General features: G+C 49.2%; 1 protein-coding gene across 7 annotated transcripts in view; it reads left to right on the top strand.

Annotated features, from left to right (window-relative positions):
• USP54 (ubiquitin specific peptidase 54) overlaps positions 1-21301 on the top strand; it is a 279929-nt gene that overhangs the window by 93548 nt on the left and 165080 nt on the right. The window contains exon 1 of one of the 7 annotated variants that reach the window (XM_045025076.1): positions 20015-20064. The exons of 5 other annotated variants lie outside the window; for them this stretch is intronic. The gene's annotated coding sequence lies outside the window, so the exon portion shown is untranslated. Of the gene's footprint in view, positions 1-20014; positions 20065-20177; positions 20194-21301 lie in introns of those variants that run through there. One more of the 7 variants, XM_045025078.1, reaches the window with a different exon arrangement.

Here is a 21301-nt window from a genome sequence, read left to right as displayed (position 1 = left end):
CATTACTTGAAGGATTATGCTGGTATCTGTGAAGCAATCCTTTTTAACAACTACTTCCTTGACCATTTGCGAGGGTAATGTTATAGTCCCAATTAGTATGCAGTGGTGTCCATTTCTGATTGTCTAAACTTAGTGTTCTGTATCTTCTGTACTGGACATATACACTATGTTTCTCATATATAGACTGGCCACACAGAGCCCCACCATGGGATCTGTATTAATCCAATCAGCTTTCATTAACTGTTAAATCTCTTTGGGGATACAGGGTGATTGTCCATAGGTGTGCGTAGCACATTTCATTAGGGTGTGCACCACGGGAATTTTATTTATTTATTTATTTATTTAAAGGCGAACATTTATTGAATACTCAGTCATAAAGGACATTATTTTTATTCATCAAACTAAAGAAACTGAAATTTAACTAAACTTATTATTTTTTTAATTAATAACTAAACTTTACTTAAAAAATGAGACAGTTCCTAACTGAGGAGTTGGAGGTAATTGCACTACTATCAGCAAATTCATTATAATTCAGTTTTTCTGCTCCTTTTCTTATCTTAACAACGAACCAATCCATATTTTAAAATTAAAAGGGGATATCATACGATTGAATTAAAACGTAAAGCCACGGGCTTGTTATGCTATTTTAGTAGAGTACATGTGACAAAGATTACAAACTCTGTAGACTCTGCGCTGGGTATGCCTGATGCGGCCGCTTATATAGGTCAAAGAATTTTCTAGAATAGTAGTTGGAGAGGGAGGGGAGGACCAATGGTAATGCGGCGTCGCAGTAGTGGGGATGCATGCTGCAAGTGAACGCGGGCTTTCTATACATTTCTACATCTATATTACGCAATTCGGCGCTTATTGCATAATGCAACAATCCATACTTTAAAACTAAGAGTGCATCATGCGATTAAATTAAAATGCAAAGCCACTTTTTTTTTATTTTATTTTTTTTGAGACATTAGGGCAGGGGTGGGCAAACTTTTTGGGCCGAGGGCCACATCGGGGTGGGGAAATTGTATGCAGGGCTGGCGCAGGGGGTTGGGGTGTGGGAGGGGGTGCAGTGTGCAGGAATGGGCTCAGGGCAAGGGATTGGGGCAGAGGAGGAGTGCAGCGTGTATGAGGTGGCTCAGGGAAGGGGGTTGGGGTGCAGGAGGGGTGCGGAGTGCAGGCAGGGGGCTCAGGGCAGGAAGTTGTGCAGGAAGGGTGCGGGGTGCAGGCGGGGGGCTTAGAGAAGGGAGTTGGGGTGCATGAGGGGTGCGGCAGGGGGATCAGGACAGGGAGTTGGGGTGCAGGAGGGGTGTGGCAGGGAGATCAGGACAGGGAGTTGGGAGGCGGGGTGCTGGAGGGGTTCGGGCTCCGGCACGGTGCCGCTTACCTAAAGTGGCTCGGGGTGGCAGTGGTGTGCTCCCTGGCTGCCTGCCCTGGCCCCATGCCATGCCGCTCACCATGTCCCTGCGCGGCCCCTGGGGAGGGCCACAGGACTCCGCATGTGCTGCCCTTGCCGCGCCTCCAGGTACCACCTCCCAAGCTCCCATTGGCTGTGGTTCCCTGTTTCCGGCCAATGGGAGCTGCGGGGGGCGGTGCCTGAAGCAATGCATGGAGCTGTCTTCCCCCCAGGCCTCAGGGATGTGGCTGCTTCTGAGAGTGGTACAGGGCCTGCGGCACCTCAGGGGGCAAGTCCCGCAGGCCAGATCCAAAGCCCTGAGGAGCTGGATCCGGGCTGTAGTTTGCCCATCCCTGCATTAGGGTGTGCCTGGGCACACCCCGTGTGCACGCCTATGTAAAGCAGGGTTTATGAGATCAGAAGGATCCTTTCATTTTTGGATATGTTAAACATGTCATGCTTTCTATCTGAGGCACCCACATCTCCTGGAGGAAACTGGGGTGTGTGTATGTTGCATCACTTTAGTGTTTAATAGGTGAATTTTACCACACTCGGTATCCTGTCAAAAGCAGTTTTGTAGTGCAGATATGTGAGATGCTTTACGATTCTAGGCTGGGTGAACAAGTCAAGAATCCAGGACAGACTGGGATTAGGCTACAGAGTGAAATCTGGTAAATTACTCTTCTATCTGTTAATGTCTTTAACTGCTAAGTGTATGTATTTTTTCATTGTAATACCTATTGTCAAGACAGATACGGATTGTCACAAATTAATATGAGTTGTCCAAACTTTCCTTTGGGAACCCTCTCAATTGCTTTGTTATAAATACATTTTTTTCCACCCCTGTTGAAAATATATTACTTGGAGCTTCCTTATATTTTGGTGTATTGGGCAAATCTCTTAATTTCAACTCACTGTGAAATAAAACAGTAAATCTAACAGATATGGCAAACTGCGCGTTATATATTCGTCCATCTACTAGCCAGCAGATGGGAATAGTCAATGTATTCTAGAAATCCAGTTCAGCTTTTGCTGGTACCTACAGGTATAAAGCTGTGTTTCTTGTTAAATCACTGTAAAGAAGACTTTCAAAGGAGGAAAGAGAAACAACACTTTCATGAAATTTTATAGCTTCCCTTCTTTGGGATAGTGCATTTCCAGACAAAAGACCTGTTTCTGAAACACTTCAAAATGAAGTTAAATTTGGGTTGATTTCTCAGTGGATTAGAGTGACTGTTCGTGTATCTGTGTCATTGAGTTGGTTTCGTTCCTTCAGTCATGCAATTTGCAAACCAGACTTGTATGGTCTCATAGCTGCATTCTGTGTATCCTGACTTCATGTTTCTCAATGTGCCAAAGTTCAGTTGTAGGACAAAGACTAAAAATAAGGCACAAAAGGAAGTAATTAGTTCAAGAAGCTTAAAATAACATAGGATTAATTTGAACCCAAATAAATTTGTTATAACCTCGGTTTCTTGATTTAGCTTTTCTAATATAAATTTAAGATAACTAATATAAAAGTAAACTGGTAGTTGGACAGAAACTAAGGTCTTAAAGGAGATGATCAATCATGGGTAGAAAAAATGGTTTATGAAACTTTCTTTTATCTTGGCACAGTGCTGATGGAGTTAAGTTTTCTGAGATGAGGCCAGAAGCGATGCATGGGGGGGTTTTGTGCCCCTCCCCTCCAGATTTGCTGCTTCACTTCTACTGAGCATAGAATCATAGAAGATTAGGGCTGGAAGAGACCTCAGAAGGTCATCTAGTCCAACCCCCTGCTCAAAGCAGGACCTTGGACTGAGCAGAGGGTTGCCTACTTTCTAATTGCACAAAACCGAACACCCTAGCCCTGCCCCTTCTGAGGCCCCGCCCCTTCCCTGAGGCCCCGCCCCCACTCACTACATTCCCCCTTTCTTGGTGGCTTGCTCTCTCCCACCCTCACTCACTTTCACTGGGCTGGGGCAGGGGGTTGGGATGCATGAGGGGGCTTTAAATGGGGGTGTGGGCTCTGGGGTGGGTCTAGAAATGAGGGGTTCAGGGTGCGGGAGGGGGTTCCAGGTTGGGGCAGAGAGTTGGGATGTGGGAGGGGGTGCGGGCTCTGGGGCGAGGCTGGGGATGAGGAATTTGAGGTGCAGGAGGGGGCTCCAGGCTGGGGTGGGGCCACGGATGAGGGGTGCAGAGGGGTGAGGGTTCAGGGCTGGGGGTGCAGGGTTGAGGGTGCAGGAAAAACATAAACTCTTGAGCAATAGTCAACATGGTTTCTGTAAAGGGAAATCGTGTCTTACTAATCTATTAGAGTTCTTTGAAGGGGTCAACAAACATGTGGACAAGGGGGATCTGGTGGACATAGTGTACTTAGATTTCCAGAAAGCCTTTGACAAGGTCCCTCACCAAAGGCTCTTACGTAAATTAAGCTGTCATGGGATAAAAGGAAAGGTCCTTTCATGGATTGAGAACTGGTTAAAGGACAGGGAACAAAGGGTAGGAATTAATGGTAAATTCTCAGAATGGAGAGGGGTAACTAGTGGTGTTCCCCAGGGGTCAGTCCTGGGACCAATCCTATTCAATTTATTCATAAATGATCTGGAGAAAGGGGTAAACAGTGAGGTGGCAAAGTTTGCAGATGATACTAAACTACTCAAGATAGTTAAGACCAAAGCAGATTGTGAAGAACTTCAAAAAGATCTCACAAAACTAAGTGATTGGGCAACAAAATGGCAAATGAAATTTAATGTGGATAAATGTAAAGTAATGCACATTGGAAAAAATAACCCCAACTATACATACAACATGATGGGGGCTAATTTAGCTACAACGAGTCAGGAAAAAGATCTTGGAGTTATCGTGGATAGTTCTCTGAAGATGTCCACGCAGTGTGCAGAGGCGGTCAAAAAAGCAAACAGGATGTTAGGAATCATTAAAAAGGGGATAGAGAATAAGACTGAGAGTATATTATTGCCCTTATATAAATCCATGGTACGCCCACATCTCGAATACTGTGTACAGATGTGGTCTCCTCACCTCAAAAAAGATATTCTAGCGCTAGAAAAGGTTCAGAAAAGAGCAACTAAAATGATTAGGGGTTTAGAGAGGGTCCCATATGAGGAAAGATTAAAGAGGCTAGGACTCTTCAGTTTGGAAAAGAGAAGACTAAGGGGGGACATGATAGAGGTATATAAAATCATGAGTGATGTTGAGAAAGTGGATAAGGAAAAGTTATTTACTTATTCCCATAATACAAGAACTAGGGGTCACCAAATGAAATTAATAGGCAGCAGGTTTAAAACAAATAAAAGGAAGTTCTTCTTCACGCAGCGCACAGTCAACTTGTGGAATTCCTTACCTGAGGAGGTTGTGAAGGCTAGGACTATAACAATGTTTAAAAGGGGACTGGATAAATTCATGGTGGCTAAGTCCATAAATGGCTATTAGCCAGGATGGGTAAGAATGGTGTCCCTAGCCTCTGTTCGTCAGAGGATGGAGATGGATGGCAGGAGAGAGATCACTTGATCATTGCCTGTTAGGTTCACTCCCTCAGGGGCACCTGGCATTGGCCACTGTCGGTAGACAGATACTGGGCTAGATGGACCTTTGGTCTGACCCAGTACGGCCTTTCTTATGTTCTTATGAGAGGGCTCCGGGTTTGAGTGGGCTCAGAGCTGGGGTGCAGGAGGGGTCTCCTAGTTTGGGTGGCGCTGGGATGGGGTTGGGGCGCGGGCTTACCTTGGGCAGCTCCCGGTCAGCGGTGCCGCAGGGTCCGGCTCCTGAGGGGGGGCCAAGAGGCTCCATGGTATGTGCTGCTCTTGCCCGCAGGCATCGCTCCCCCAGCTGCCATTGGCCGGTTTCCGGCCAATGGGAGTGCGGAGCTGGTGTTTGGGCAGCACGTGGAGCCCCATGACCCCCCCCCCCACCTAGCAGCTGGACCTGCTGGCCACTTCCGGGGCACAGTGCGGTGCCCCAGGACAGGTAGGGACTAGCCTGTCTTAGCTCCGCAGCACTGCCAATCGGGCTTTTAATGACTCAGTCGGCGGCGGTGACTGGAGCTGCCAGGGTCCCTTTTCGACCGGGTGTTCCGGACGAAAATTGGACACCTGGTCACCCTAACTGACCATGGTCAGTAATATCTGCTGAAGCTGCTGCCCTCACCCTGCCCCCCAACTGTCAGCAGGTACAGATCATCTCTGGAGAGGCGTAAACCCTTTGTGCTACTCTTATGCCTGGTAAAAGGGCCAGAGTGGCATAAAGGGTCTTTAAAAGCACCAGTTTTGCCTGGGCGAGGTTTCCCCTGGCGTAGAGTGCAGACACTGCAGCAGACAGCCATAAGACTGCCTTAGGAAGACCCCCTTGCAAGTGCTGATAGTATCGGGGCCATGGCCACAGCATGTAGTACTGCAGAGATTCTGCCACCTATAGAGCATCATGTGGGGGCTTCTGTAATTTAGGCCCACAGGGCAGTCTACAGGCTTGTCTACACAGGGAAATTTATCAGCAGAATTACTGCTCTAGTTATACCAGTATAACTCCCTGTGTGGACTTTCTCTTATTTTGGAATAAGAGTGTTTACGTGGGTTGTTATATCTGTATAACTAGAATAGTAGAATTCTGCTGGAAAATTTTCCTGTGTACACAAGCCCTGTGTTAATTCCAGGTTCCTTTTCGGCCCTTGAGCAGCCCAGGATCAGGCTTAAAGCCACCATTGCTCTTCCCTCCCACTGGACTGCAAGTTTTGTGTTGTGCCTCTTAGCATCATAGCACTACCCTAGCAGTTATATCAGGACTAGGATTTAAAGACACGTGTTCATATTATATTACAGCTCTGACCTCTCAACGAGTAGTGATCAACGGCTCAATGTTTAATATCAAGTGAAGAGTATGATGGGATAGCCTAATTTTGGCAATTAATTGGTCTTTGACTACTAGCAGTAAATATGCCCAATGGCTTGTGATGGGATGTTAGATGGGATGGGATCTGAGTTACTACAGAGAATTCTTTCCTGGGTGCTGGCTGGTGAGTCTTGCCCACATGCTCAGGGTTTAACTAATCGCCATATTTGGGGTCGGGAAGGAATTTTCCTCCAGGGCAGATTGGCAGAGGCCCTGGAGGTTTTTCGCCTTCCTCTGCAGCTTGGGGCACGGGTCACTTTCTGGAGGATTCTCTGCAGCTTGAGGTCTTCAAGCCGCAATTTGGGGACTTCGATAACTCAGACATAGGCTAGGGGTTTGTTATAGAAGTGGATGGGTGGGATTCTGTGGCCTGCATTGTGCAGGAGGTCAGACTAGATGATCATAATGGTCCCTTCTGACCTTAAAGTCTATGAGTCTATGAGTTTGAGTGCCCCAGTGTTCTGTCCTGGGGCCAATTTTGTTCAACAACTTCATTGATGATAGGATGGATTGCACCCTCAGCAAGTTTGGAGATGACACTAAGCTGGGAGGAAAGGTAGATATTCTGTAGGGTAGGGATAGGGTTCAGAGTGACCTAGACAAATTGGAGGATTGGGCTAAAAGAAATCTGATGAGGTTCAATAAGGACAAGTGCAGACAGCTGCAGTGGCACAGGAGCCAGCAAACAGAGCTGTAAACAGGGGAGTTTACTTGGGGAGTTTGGAGGGAAGGCTAAGAGGCAGGCAGAGGAACAGACAGGCGAGTGAAGGGAGAGTGTGGTGTTCTGGCAGTGTTTTGGTGCTCGTTGGGGGGTTTGTTTTGCTGTGGGTGGTGGTGGTGTGGTTTGGTTTGGTTTTCCTGGATTTACAGGATTTAGGTGGGAAGCCTATGACAGATACAGAGGAAGCAGTGGTAGTGACCCAAGCAGTGGAAGACACAATGAAGATAATTGGATGTGGAAGCTGCAGCATGTACATGATCCTGGAGGGGGTACCTGAAAAGAGTTTTGTCTGCATGAAGTGCTGCCAGATAGAGCTGATGGAAGAAAAGATCCGAGGATTGGAGATGCAGGTGGAAACTCTGGTTGAGTTTAGAAGGGGGTTCGAGCAGATGATGGAGCAAAGACATGAGGAGGCTGAAGGGAAAAGCTCAGACTTGCAGATGAAAGCAGGACCAAAGAACTCTGAGGGGAGACTGCTGGATGAGGAAAGTGGACAGTGGAAGCCTGTGACTAAGAGAACCAGGCAGAGGAAAAGACGGGCCAGTGAAGGAGCAATAGAGCTCAGGAACAGGTTTGCGGAGTTGGAAAATAAAGAAGGGGCACAGCAGGTGGTCGCTGAAGGTGAGAGGGCAAGGAAGAAGAGAAGAGCAGCTAGCCCTATAGGAAGAGGCGAAGAGTCAATGGAGATGACACCAAATATGAACCCCAGGAGGATACAGGATGGGTTGCGGAGGATTGCAAGGGACAATAGAAATCGAGAGGACTTGCAGCCAGAGGGAACAGGGGATAGACCAGAGAATCGCACTGTCACCAGGAAAAGGCAGGTCTATGTGATTGGGGACTCTTTTTACTGAGAAGAATAGACAGCCCTGTAACTAGAGCTGATCCAGAGAAGAGAAGGGTGTGCTGTTTGCCGGGCGTTAAGATATGGGATGTGGACCTGAGGATGAGGAGGATCCTAACGGGAGCAGGAAAGAATCTGCTGTTTGTTTTTCCTGTGGGAACGAATGATACAGCTAGATTCTCGCTGGAACAAGGGAGACTATGCCAGGCTGGGGAAGATGCTTAAGGAAATCGAGGCTCAGTTGATCTTCAGTGGGGTTCTGCCTATTCCTAGAGAAGGGCAACAAAGGTGTGACAAGATTATGAGGACCAACAGATGGCTCAGGCAGTGGTGCTATAAGGAGGGCTTTGGGATGTATGGCCACTGGGAAGCATTCATGGACAGAGGACTATTCTCTCGGGATGGACTTCACCTGAGTAGGGAGGGAAATAGACTTCTAGGATGGAGGCTGGCACAACTGATTAAGAGAGCTTTAAACTAGGAATTGGGGGGAGATGGTTGGGAGATATCCAGGTAATCTCCATGCCGGATTTTAACATTGAGAGGGAACAAAAAGAAGTAAGAAGAGGGATACAGTCGTTGGTCGGAGAAGACATAAGGAGGAAGGGTAGTGTAGATTCAAGTCTAATAGGTGATACTGGTGGTAGAATGTCTGTGCCTAATTGGGTAAAGAATGTCAGTGAAGCCAAACAGCAAAAATTAAGATGTTTGTACACCAATGCGAGGAGTCTAGGTAACAAAATGGAGGAACTAGAGTTACTGGTGCAGGAAGTGAAACCAGATATTATAGGGATAACAAACATGGTGGAATAGTAGTCATGATTGGAATACAGGTATTGAAGGGTATGTGCTGTTTAGGAAAGACAGAAATAAAGGCAAAGGTGGTGGAATAGCATTGTATATTAATGATGAGGTAGACTGTAAAGAAATAAGAAGGGATGGAATGGATAAGACAGAGTCTGTCTAGACAAAAATCACATTGGGGAAGAAAGCCACAAGAGCCTCCCCTGGGATAGTGCTTGGGGTGTGCTATAGACCACCGGAATTTGATTTGGATATGGATAGAGATCTCTTTAATGTTTTTAATGAAGTAAATATTAATGGGAATTGTGTGATCATGGGAGACTTTATCTTCCCAGATATAGACTGGAGAACAAGTGCTAGTAATAATAATAGGGCTCAGATTATCCTGGATGCGATAGCTGATGGATTCCTTTACCAAGTAGTTGCTGAACCAACAAGAGGGGATGCCATTTTAGATTTGGTTTTGGTAAGTAGTGAGGGCCTTCTAGGAGAAATGGTTGTAGAGGACAACCTTGGTTCGAGCGATCATGAGCTAATTCAGTTTAAACTAAATGAAAGGATAAACAAAAATAGATTGGTGATTAAGGTTTTTTATTTCAAAAGGGCTAACTTTAAAAAAATTAAGGGAATTAGTTAGGGAAGTGGATTGGACTGAAGAACTTGGGGATCTAAAGGCGGCAGAGGCCTGGAATTACTTCAAATCAAAGTTGCAGAAACTTTCAGAAGCCAGCCTCCCAAGAAAGGGGAAAAAACTCATAGGCAGGAATTGTAGACCAAGTTGGATGAGCAAGCATCTCAGAGAGGTGATAAGAAAAAGCAGAAAGCGTACAAGGAGTGGCAGATGGGAATGATCAGCAAGGAAAGCTACCTTATTGAGGTCAGAACATGTAGAGATAAAGTGAGAAAAGCCAAAATCCATGTAGAGTTGGACCTTGCAAAGGGAATTAAAACCAATAGTAAAAGGTTCTATAGCCATATAAATAAAAAGAAAACAAAGAAAGAAGTGTGGCCTGTAAACACTGAGGATGGAGTGGAGGTTAAGGATAATCTAGGCATGGCCCAATATCTAAACAAATACTTTACCTCAGTCTTTAATGAGGAGCTTAGGGCTAATGGTAGGATGACAAATCGGAATGAGGATATGGAGGTAGATATTACCACATCCGAGGTAGAAGCCAAACTCAAACAGCTTAATGGGACTAAATCAGGGGGGCCCAGATAATCTTCATCCAAGAGTATTAAAGGAACTGGCACATGAAATTGCAAGACCATTAGCAAGAATTTTTAATGAATCTGTAAACTCATGGGTTGTACCGTACGACTGCAGAATTGCTAAGATAGTTCCTATTTTTAAGAAGGGCGCGGGGGAACGTGATCTGGGTAACTACAGGCCTGTTAGCTTGGCATCTGTAGTATGCAAGATCTTGGAAAAAAATTTGAAGGAGAAAGTAGTTAAGGACATTGAGGTCAATGGTAATTGGGACAAAATACAACATGGTTTTACAAAAGGTAGATCGTGCCAAACCAGCTTGATCTCCTTCTTTGAGAAGGCAACAGATATTTTTTAGACAAAGGAAACGCAGTGTGTCACGGAGTCCCCAGGCGATGCTCTGGAACTGCTCCCCACAAAGCCAGTCAGGACTTTGGGGAACCTCCTCTCCCTTGGAGCAAACTTTTTCAGGACAAGAAGCTCACACGGCTTCACCTCCTGGGTCTCTCCTTGGAGCATTCAGCATCCTCTGCCCCTCCGTGCGCTTCCCCCAGCGAGCCTGCCCCAGCGGGGTCCTGGGGAAGCCAGAGGGTCCTGCACCCCCAATTCGCAGTCAGACGTGACTCTCAGCAAGCCAGTAAAACAGAGGTTTATTTGATGACAAGAACACGGTCTAAAACAGAGCTGGTAGGTACTGTGAGCCGGACCCCTCAGCCAGGTCCATTCTGGGGGGCTGTGAGCCAGACCCCCACGTCTGCACTTCACCCTTCGTCCCCAGCCAGCTCCAGACTGCCAACCCCCTCCAGCCCCTCCTCTCTGGGCTTTGTCTCTTTCCTGGGCCAGGAGGCCACCTGACCTCTTTGTTCTCCCACACCTTTAGCATCCCCTTGCAGGGAGGGAAGGGCCTGGCTATTAGTTGCCAGGCGACAGAGGGTCGGCCAGGAACTGAGCCCCCACCACAGTATTCAGAGGGAACATTAAGAACAGCCCCACTTCGTCACACAGTGAATCTAATTTACCTCAATTTCATTAAGGCATTTGATATGGTTCCACATGGGGAATTATTAGCTAAATTGGAAAAGATGGGGATCAATATGAAAATTGAAAGGTGGATAAGGAACCGGTTAAAGGGGAGACTACAATGGGTGGTACTGAAAGGTGAACTGTCAGGCTGGAGGGAGATTACTAGTGGATTTCCTCAGGGATCGATTTTGGGACCAATCTTATTTAATCTTTTTATTACTGACCTTGGCACAAAAAGTGGGAATGTGCTAATAAAGTTTGCAGATGACACAAAGCTGGGAGTTATTGCCAATACAGAGAAGGACCAGGATATCGTACAGGAAGATCTGGATGACCTTGTAAACTGGAGTAATAGTAATAAGATGAAATTTAATAGTGAAAAGTGCAAGGTCATGGATTTAGGGATTAACAACAAGAATTTTGGTTATAATCTGGGGGCACATCAGTTGGAAGTAACAGAGGAGGAGAAGGACCTCGGAGTATTGGTTGATCACAGGATGACTATGAGCCGCCAATGTGATATGGCCGTGAAAAAAGCTAATGCGGTCTTGGAATGCATCAGGCGAGGTATTTCCAGTAGAGATAAGGAGGCGTTAGTACCATTATACAAGGCACTAGTGAGATCTCATCTGGAATAGTGTGTGCAGCTCTGGTCACCCATGTTTAAGAAGGATAAATTCAAACTGGAACAGGTACAGAGAAGGGCTACTAGGATGATCCAAGGAATGGAAAGCCTGTCTTATGAAAGGAGACTCAAAGAGCTCGGCTTGTTTAGCCTAACCAAAAGAAGGCTGAGGGGAGATATGATTGCTCTCTACAAATATATCAGAGGAATAAATACCAGGGAGGGAGAGGAATATTTAAGCTCAGTACCAACGTGGCCACAAGAACAAAGATATAAACTGGCTATCAGGAAGTTTAGACTTGTAATTAGACGAAGGTTTCTAACCATCAGAGGAGTGAAGTTCTGGAACAGCCTTCCAAGGGGAGCAGTGGGGGCAAAAGACATATTTGGCTTCAAGACTAAGCTTGATAAGTTTATGGAGGGGATGGTATGATAGGATAGACTAATTTTGGCAATTAATTGATCTTTGACTATTAGCAGTAAATATGCCCAATGGTCTGTGATTGGATGTTAGATGGGGTGGGTTTTGAGTTACTACAGAGAATTCTTTCTTCTTCGAGTGATTGCTCCTATGCATTCCAGTTAGGTGTGCGCGCCAGGCGTGCACGGCTCTTCGGAAGATTTTTACCCTAGCAACACTCGGTGGGTCGGCTGGGCGCCCCCTGGAGTGGCGCCACTATGGCGCAGGATATATACCCCTGCCGACCCATCCGCCCCTCAGTTCCTTCTTTTCGCCCGTGACGGCCGTTGGAACAGTGGAGCGCGGCTTAGCTGACCTCCACTTCCCTAGCTACTCGTAGTTTCTCTCGTTTAGTATATAGTTGTAGTTAACTTTATTTCTTTTGTAGTATAGTATTTATTTTCCGGGGTTCGGGGTTTATCCCCTTTCCTTCACCCGGTGCCGGGTCCGATGCCCGGTCCACAGGGTTTACAATGCTCGGCCGGCCACGAGCCGAGGCCGAAAAGAGATCCTCTCCTAAAAGTGCCTCGAGGAATCTCAACTAACAGATAAGTGCCGCATTTGTAAGGCCTTTACGCCGAGAACAAAAGGGGAGCGGGACTTTCATCTCAAGGAGCTCCTGAGGGAGGCAGCTCTTGCTCCTCCGCTCTCGGCACCGAGCGCTGGTTAGTCTTCAAGGAGCGCTCCCTCGGCACCGGATCGCCGGTACCGCCAAGGCCTCCCAGCACTGGCCCTCGCTGGCTCCGACGTCCACTCAGCATGGTTCCCTCTCCGGGAGGATGAAGAGGCACAATATACTTGCTGCATCCGAGCCGCCTGCTCCGCAGCCGAGCGCTATGCTCAGTCGGAGCGCCCGGCACCGATGTCTGCTGCAGCACCAACTATATCCGCACCATTAACTCCGGCCAGGCAAGAGCCGTCGAGTCCGGTGCTGGAAAGCTCCCTGGTACGAACCGTGGTCGAGCTCACTTTTAAGCTGTGTCCGAGCCGCCTGCTCCGCAACCCAAGCGCTCTACTACGTCGTACTGCCCAGCACCGGTACCTGCTGCGGCACCGAGAGTATCAGCACCGTAGACTCCGGCCACGCAAGGAGGGAGTTGATGGCAAGGGCATAGCCTGCGCTGCTTTAACCTCCGACACCGCTGGTGCTGGTTATATTGTCTATCGGCGAGCCTGTCTTGCTCACGCCACCCTGCGTCGGCACCGCAGAGCGGCACCGTTCCCGATCGCAGTCCCGCAGACGTTCTCGGTCCCGTCACCGATCGAGGTCCCGACGCCGCTTGCAGTCTCGGCACCGTTCTCTATTTCGGTACCATTAGTACTCGCGGCACCGGTCAGCATCCCGTTCGCTGGCCCGGTACACTCGGCACCGATCCCAATCCCGGCACCGCCCCAGGCACTGAGACTCCCATAGCCACTCCTGAACTTCGAGCCTTGCGCTCTCGGTCGACCGCCCGGCACAGCTCCGGTGGCAGGTCCCATTCTCGGTACCAGTATGTCTCCCGGTACCGATCCCCGGGGCCGCGTCGAGCGACGTCAGTTAGAGAAGGAGACTCTACCAAAGCCTCTTCAGCTCCTTCAGGGCCATCCAGCCACGCATCAGTGTTGCCGCGTGCGGACACTTCATATGCGCAGTACTCTGTTTTCCGATGTGCCCTGCAGAGTCTTCCAGGAGACCTATCAGTGGTCCTTCTAGTCCCCTTGGGCGTACTACCACGCCAGAGGCATACCGGTGCTCCCATCTCGCCCCGTTCCGTCGGAGCTCTGGGTGCCAGAGACGACAATTAGCCGTCCCCCTCTGACCAGTATGGAGCAAGCCCCGGTTCACCCACCGGGCTCCCAGATCCCACCGGATCAGGAGGTTGTCCAGGAGCGCGAGCCCACACAGGACCCGCTTGTCCCTGGCCTTTCTTCTTCCTCCTCCCCAGATGAGGCGGGGGCAGGAACATACTCCTCGGGCCCTCCTCCGATCGGAACACAAGTGCATGGTATCATTCAGGGGGTACGAGTACCTATATGTACGTCTACCCCCCCCCCCCCGGCTCCCTTGTCATCCAGTCCCTTAATGGGACAGAACGCCATGGCCAGCAGGCACAAGACCCTAAATCTAAGGAGGCTAGGCGAATGGTCTTACTGGGCCGTAAGATGTACTCGGCGGGGGCCCTGCTACTTTGTGTAGCAAACTAGCAAGCCCTGCTTAGCCGCTACTATGGGTGACGCTGGGCAGATTTACAGAGTCGGTTCTTCAGAACTCCTGTCAAGAGTTCGATGCCCTCCTGGAACGAAGGAAGAAGCTGGCTAGAGCTTCCCTCCAGGCCTCGTTGGATGCAGCTGACTCCACTGCCACGACTCTGGCCTCGGGTGTTGCCACGAGGCGCATTTCATGGCTCCAGTTATCGAGCCTTCCCTCGCAGCTGCTGCACACTATACAGGTCTTGCCCTTCAATGGCAAAGGCCTGTTCTCTAAAAAAACTGGCCCTAGGCTGCAAAGCCTAAAGGGCAGCAGGGTCACTTTGCGCTCTCTCTCGGCATGCACACGCCGGTGCTTCAGCACCGACCTTTCCATCCCCAGCCTCACCGCTCTTACCCTGCGCCTAGACAAAGACAGGACTTTGCCAGCAGGCGTCGCTTACGCGGTCGTAGGCGTCAATCAGGACCCCAAAGGAGCCAAAATTAGGATCCTTCTAACCACCAATGGGGCTAAAGCCTACCCATCCTCGTCCCTCTTAGGGACCCCTCTCACGAGCGATTCCTCTTGCAACAGGTGCGGACGCTCCTCTTCATCGGAGCTATACAGGAGGTACCTAAGGACGAAACCTAATCATCCCATCCTTGGATCCCGGAGACTGGTATGCCGCCCTCGATATGAAGGGCGCGTATTTTCACGTCGCCATTTCTCTCCAGTATACGGCCCTCCCGGTTGGCCTCTATACAGCCCAAGTGTATTCAAAGTGCATGGCTGTAGTCGCCGCCTCTCTTCGCCACCGCCGGATACACGTTCTCCGTATCTAGACGATTGGCTCATTCGAGGGACCATCGGGCCCAAGTTACCAGTCATGTGGGCATCGACACGGACCTATTCCTGTGTCTAGGCCTGATGATCAATAGAAAAATCCACTCTGATTCCCACACAGGGAATAGAATTCATTGGGGCCATCCTGGACTCCAGTCTTGCCAGAGCCTGCTTACCTCAGCCTCTGTTTCATGCGCTGGTAACAATTGTACAAGGTCTACGGGCCTTCCCGACAACTTTGGCTCGCACTTGCCTAGGTTTCCTGAGTCACATGGCTGTCTGCACGTTTGTTTCCAAACATGCCAGGCTTCGCCTCCGTCCACTTCAATCGTGGCTCACCTTGGTGTACCACCCGGGCAGAGATAGCTTACTCATGGTCGTCTTGTTCTCCCCGAGCATCCTAGGCTCCCTTGACCAGGAGTCAGCACCCTCCCTGGTGTATCCAGGGATGCTGTTCCATTCACCCCCTCGGGGTCCCTCATGACAGACACCCCATCTCTCGGCTGGGTGCTCACCTGGGTCAGTTTCGCACTCACGGCCTTTGGTCGGCTCAAGAGCGGGCCTTACACGTCAATGTCCGAGAGCTGAGAGCAGTCTGCCTTGCATACCAGGCGTTTCAGCTGGCGGATCGCCTCAGCAGATCCTTCCTGTCTCACAAGTGGTCGTTTCCTCCGGGCATTATCCATTCCGTTTTCCGGAAGTGGGACTTTCCCCGCATAGCCCTCTTCGCTCTCGCGAGAACGAAAAGAGAGAGAAGTTCTCCTCATTCCAAGGCCTCTCCCCAGGCTCGGTCTTGGAGGTTTTTTCTGATACCGTGGATGAGCCATCTGCTGTACGCTTTTCCATTGTTCCCGCTGGTTCACAGGGTCCTGCTAAAACTCCGCAGGGACAGAGCGCACCTGATCATGATCACTCCAGCGTAACCCAGGCAGCACTGGTACACCACGTTGCTACATCTGTCGGTAGCCAACCCTATTCCCCTGCCTCTTTGCCTAGACCCCATGACGCGGTATCACGGCAAACTTCACCACCCGGATTTGTAATCCCTGCACCTCACAGCATGGCTGCTGCGTGGCTAAACCGATCCGAGTTACGTTGTTCTGCCTTGGTTCTACAGGATTCTCCTGGGTGGTAGGCAATCTTCCACTCGGTTAACGTATCTGGCCAAGTGGAAGCGTTTCTCCTGCTGCTTCGAAACACACGATGTTTCTCCCGCCAAGGTCCCGATCCAGTCCATCTTGGACTACCTCTGGTCTCTCAAACAGCAGCGCGATCATCATTAAGGGTACACTTGGCAGCCATCTCTCCCTTCCACCCAGTGGAGAGTGGCCGCTCCGTATTCTTACACCTTGTGGTTTCTAGGTTCCTCAAGGGCTCGGAGCTTTTGTACACCCCCCCCCCCAGTTGGCCCCACCAAAACCTGGGTCTTCTACCTGGTTCTAACCAGTTATGACTGCCCCATTCGAGCCACTGACAACATGCTCGCTGATATACCTGTCCTGGAAGACAGTTTTCCTCGTAGCCTTGCCATAGGCCAGACGAGTCTCCGAGCTTCAGGCTCTCACGATGGACCCACGCTATACTGTGTTCCTCAAGGACAAGGGCAGTTGTTACCACGTCCGACCTTCCTCCCTAAGGTGGTGTCGGCCTCTCATATCAACCAGGAGATCTTCCTTCTGGTCTTCTTTCTGAAGCCACACTCATCGTAAGGAGAGCAACAATTGCCCTCCCTAGACGTCCGTAGGGCGTCCGCAATCTATATCGAGCGGACAAAGCCCTTTCGTAACGCTCCCAAATCTTCGTCATACTGGCATGCCGGTCGAAGGGCATACCTGTCTCCTAGAGGATTTCATCTTCAATGACGTCGTGCATCTGCACCTCCTGTGTTTTGGCCCATGTTCCATAGAGCCACCTTACTGCACATTCCACCAGGGCTCAGGCTTCTCTGCTGCATTCCTGGCTCACATACCCTTTCAGGGGATGTGTCGTGCAACTACCTGGTCCTCGGTCCATACCTTTGCCTCATTGGTCCAAGAGTCCAGAGCCGATGCAGCCTTTGGCTCAGCAGTTTTGCATTCTGCAACATCTAACTCCGACCCCACCGCCTACGTAAGGCTTGGGAATCACCTAACTGGAATGCATAGGAGCAATCACTCGAAGAAGAAAAGACGGTTACTCATCGTAGTAACTGTTGTTCTTCGAGATGTGTTGCTCCTATCCATTCCAGACCCGCCCTCCTTCCCCACTGTCGGAGTAGCCGGCAAGAAGGAACTGAAGGGCGGATGGGTCGGCAGGGGTATATATCCTGCGCCATAGTGGCGCCACTCCAGGGGGCGCCCAGCCGACCCACCGAGTGTTGCTAGGGTAAAAATCTTCCGAAGAGCCGTGCACGCATGGCGCGCACACCTAACTGGAATGGATAGGAGCAACACATCTCGAAGAACAACAGTTACTACGGTGAGTAACCGTCTTTTCCTGGGTGTCTGGCTGGTGAGTCTTCCAACATGCTCAGGGTTTAGCTGATCTCCATATTTGAGGTTGAGAAGGAATTTTCCTTCAGGTCAGATTGGCAAAGGCCCTGGGAGTTTTTCGTCTTCCTCTGCAGGGTGGGCTACGGGTCACTTGCTGGAGGATTCTCTGCACCTTGAAGTCTTTAGACCACAATTTGAGGACTTCAGTAGCTCAGGCATAGGTTAGGAGTTTGATACAGGAGTGGGTGAGTGAGATTCCGTGGCCTGCGTTGTGCAGGAGGTCAGACTAGACAATCATAATGGTCCCTTCTGACCTTAAAGTCTATGAGTCTGAGACTTAGGACGGAGGAATCCCATGCACTGCTACAGGCTGGGGACTGACTGGCCCAGCGGCAGTTCTCCAGAAAAGGACCTGGGGATTACAATGGACAAGAAGCTGGATATGAGTCAAGAGTGCGCCCTTGTTGCCAAGAAGGCTAACGGCATATTGGGCTGCATTAGTAGGAGCATTGCCAACTGATTATGGGAAGTGATTATTCCCCTCTATTTAGCACTGGTGAGGCCACATCTGGAGTTTGTGTCCAGCTTTGGGCCCCCCACTACAGAAAGAATGTGGACAAGTTGGAGCGAATCCAGCGGAGGGCAACAAAAATTATTACTGGGCTGGGGCACATGATTTATGAGGAGAGGCTGAGGGAACTGGTCTTATTTAGTCTGCAGAAGAGAAGAGTGGGGGGGGATTTGATAGCCACCTTCAACCCCCTGAAGGGGGGTTTCCAAAGAGGATGGAGCTTGGCTGTTCTCAGTGGTGGCAGATGACAGAGCAATGGGCTCAAGTTGCAGTGAGGGATGTCTAGGTTGGGTATTAGGAAACACTATTTTACTAGGAGGGTGGTGAAGCACTGGAATGAGTTACCTAGGGAAGTGGTGGAATCTCCAATCTTAGAGGTTTTTAAGGCCCAGCTTGACAAAGCCCTGGCTGGGATGATTTAGTTGGGTTTGGTCTTGCTTTGAGCAGGGGGTTGGACTAGATGACCTCCTGAGGTCCCTTCCAACCCTAATATTCTATGATTCTATGATTCTGTGATTCTTCTGCATTGCACTAGTAGGTAGACAATGCCACTTCTTTATTAACTTTGTCAATTATGCACATTTTCATTTGTGTGCTGCTGTGGCTCTTTAAAATATTTTTTCTAAACAGAAAGATGCCTCTGGACTTTCATTCCATACTTTGACTTCTGAGAGCATTCCTTATAAACACTCAGGTGAAGCCAGTTTTAAAAGATGGGATTTTTTTTATCAGACTCTATTGATTTCAGTTTGCTACTTTGTTATCCAAACGTGGATTTTGGCAATTCAGTTCCCACTCTGGGATATTGTATAGTGTAGATATACATAAACAGATTGTTAGATACAGTTTTGCTCCATATAGTACCTGCTACTGGAGTACAGAAGTACTCTGAAACCTGCTGCTCTTGAGTTGTTTAGTATTTGAAGGCCAAACTTAGCTTAGTAAAAGCAGATTTAGCAGGGCTTTTACAAAATTTGCTTATTTCTAAAAGTAAAGAGTTGCTTGGTGGGCTTCTTGGACTCCTTCCTTCCGTAAAATGTCTTTTCTAAAATAAATAGCTATTATTCTGTGAATTACGGAATTTTTTCCCCCCTGTGCTTCAACCTGGCACAAAATGCAAGCACTTCTCTGCTCAGCAAACTTTGTTCCTTGATGGCTTGTCAGGAAGTTTAAGCTTAATTGTCTTGAGTCATCTCAGTATAAATAAATGTGTAGGTAGTGAAATGCTGACTTCATTTCCTACATTGGGTGAGGGGAAACTGAAAGGAGGAAGGCAAGGATTTAAAAAAAAAAGAGGAAAAAAAGGAGGGGGAGAAGAGGAATATTCTTCCTGCTTGCCCATTATTCTGCAAGATAGTCAGGAATTTGCTTTTCAGTTATTGGGGAGAACACCTGCTGGGCATTTCTTTCTAATGTAGCAGTCGCCAACCTGTGGGGCGGGCCCCTGGGGGGTGCCGAGAAACATCCGGGGGAGTACAATGGGCGTGGGCTAGCCCCCTGGGCGGTGGGGAGGGAGCGCCACCGCCCCGCTCTGTCCCCAGTTCTGCTCCAACCCAGCCCCAGTCCAATCCGCCCGCACACTACAAATCCAGTTATCCCCAGTAACCAGCCTCCGCCACTGGGAGGGGAGAGACCGGGGGGGGGGGGGCAGGAAGAGCGGCATCTGGTGCTGGAGCCTGGAGGAGCACTCAGGGATGGCTTTGGCAAGAGAGGTACCGGTGGCCATAGGCTCTGACTCTGTGGGTGCTCCAGGGCTGGAGATAGCAGCCCAGACATGGACAAACTTGTAGGCTGACCATGTGAGAGGTGGTCTCCCAAATGGGGGCAGGTGGAAAGAATTTTCAAAGTGTTGGTTCAAGGCTACATCAGAAGAATGAATTTTGGGCTACATCAGTAGAATGAATTTTAGGCAGACATGTCTAGCCTAGTTTACACTTTAGCATTAAATGCAACTCCAAAACCAAGCCTATTGTCATCCCCCTCTTCCTCCAACAGATTGAAACATGAGAGTATGAAGATTGCAGTATGTCATCTGCTTCAGACAGGTAATTGATCTTCCAAAGAACAAGAAGACATAGGGTTCTACGCCATCCTCTTCCTAGTGCCCAGGCATTCTGAAGACAGAAGAGCACTCAGCCAGAAGTTATGTTATAACTTGGAGTTATGAAAGGAAGGTAGCTGTTTTTTAAAAAATACAACATGCCCTATATGCATTACAGCTTTAGAAGATGAAAGTTAAACCATTTCTTCTTCGAGTGCTTGCTCATGTTGATTCCATTCTAGGTCTGTGCGTGCCCACTTGCAAAGTTGTCAGAGACTTTTGCCTTAGCGGTATCTGTAGGGTCGGCTGTGATATATCATGCGTCAGTATATCAGGTGCCGCCGGCCCTATGTCCTCTCAGTTCCTTCTTACTGCCCTTGGTGTTTTGTCGAAGCGCCTCTCTCCCTTGCCTCGCAAGTGATCAGTGGTTTTTGTTCTTGGCTTCATGTATTAGAGCTGTAAATAGTTTTGTTTACTGTAGTTAGTAAGTTAGGGTCCCAGGCAGGGCATGCCCCAGTCTCTGGGTTTTTAGTCCTGGGCTGACTGTAATAGTGACTGTTAGTGACCCCCATGGCAGCTGTCTGAAGTACTTGGGAGAATCCCACGTAAAAATCTGTAAGAACTTTCCTCTCAGGCCACAAAAAGAGCACAACATCTGTTTGAGGGCCCTCCTCATGGAGGCTGCTCTCCGCCTGGCCACCAGACTCAAGCATTGACGGCCTTGCTGTGGTCACTGGGAGAAGATTCCTCTGGCACAGAGAGGGAATTCAGCCCCTTGCCGAGACAGCACCATCGCAACTGGGCTCCTGAGGCTGCGTCCACTTCCGCGACACCGTCCTGGCAGCAGGGCCAATGGCCAATGCAATGGCCCCACTGAAATGCCTGGGGCATGCTGGTTATGCCAATCCCCCCTTCGCATCAGTCGCCACGTCAGACAAGCATCGGATGGCACCGATGGCACTAAGCTTGGTGCATGAAGTGCTAGCAGATGCTGGGGTGGAAGGGCAGGTGCCCACCCCGGGACTCCCTTCCCCTATGGGGGATGATGCCCCGGATTCTGTCCCGGTCGTCCAGTCGTCCTCATCCTTTCCAGATGAGGCTGTGGCAGGGACCTCTTGCGCTAATCCACCAGACGATTTTAAGGAGCACCAACCCCTGCTCCAAAGGTTGGCCACGAACATATAGGCCTAGAGGTGGAAAAGATGGTGGATCAATCAGACACTTTGTTTAATGTGCTCTTT

This window comes from Mauremys mutica, chromosome 7 (genome assembly GCF_020497125.1).
Source record: "Mauremys mutica isolate MM-2020 ecotype Southern chromosome 7, ASM2049712v1, whole genome shotgun sequence".
Taxonomy (NCBI): domain Eukaryota; kingdom Metazoa; phylum Chordata; order Testudines; family Geoemydidae; genus Mauremys; species Mauremys mutica.
This window is presented reverse-complemented; position numbering and strand designations above follow the sequence as displayed.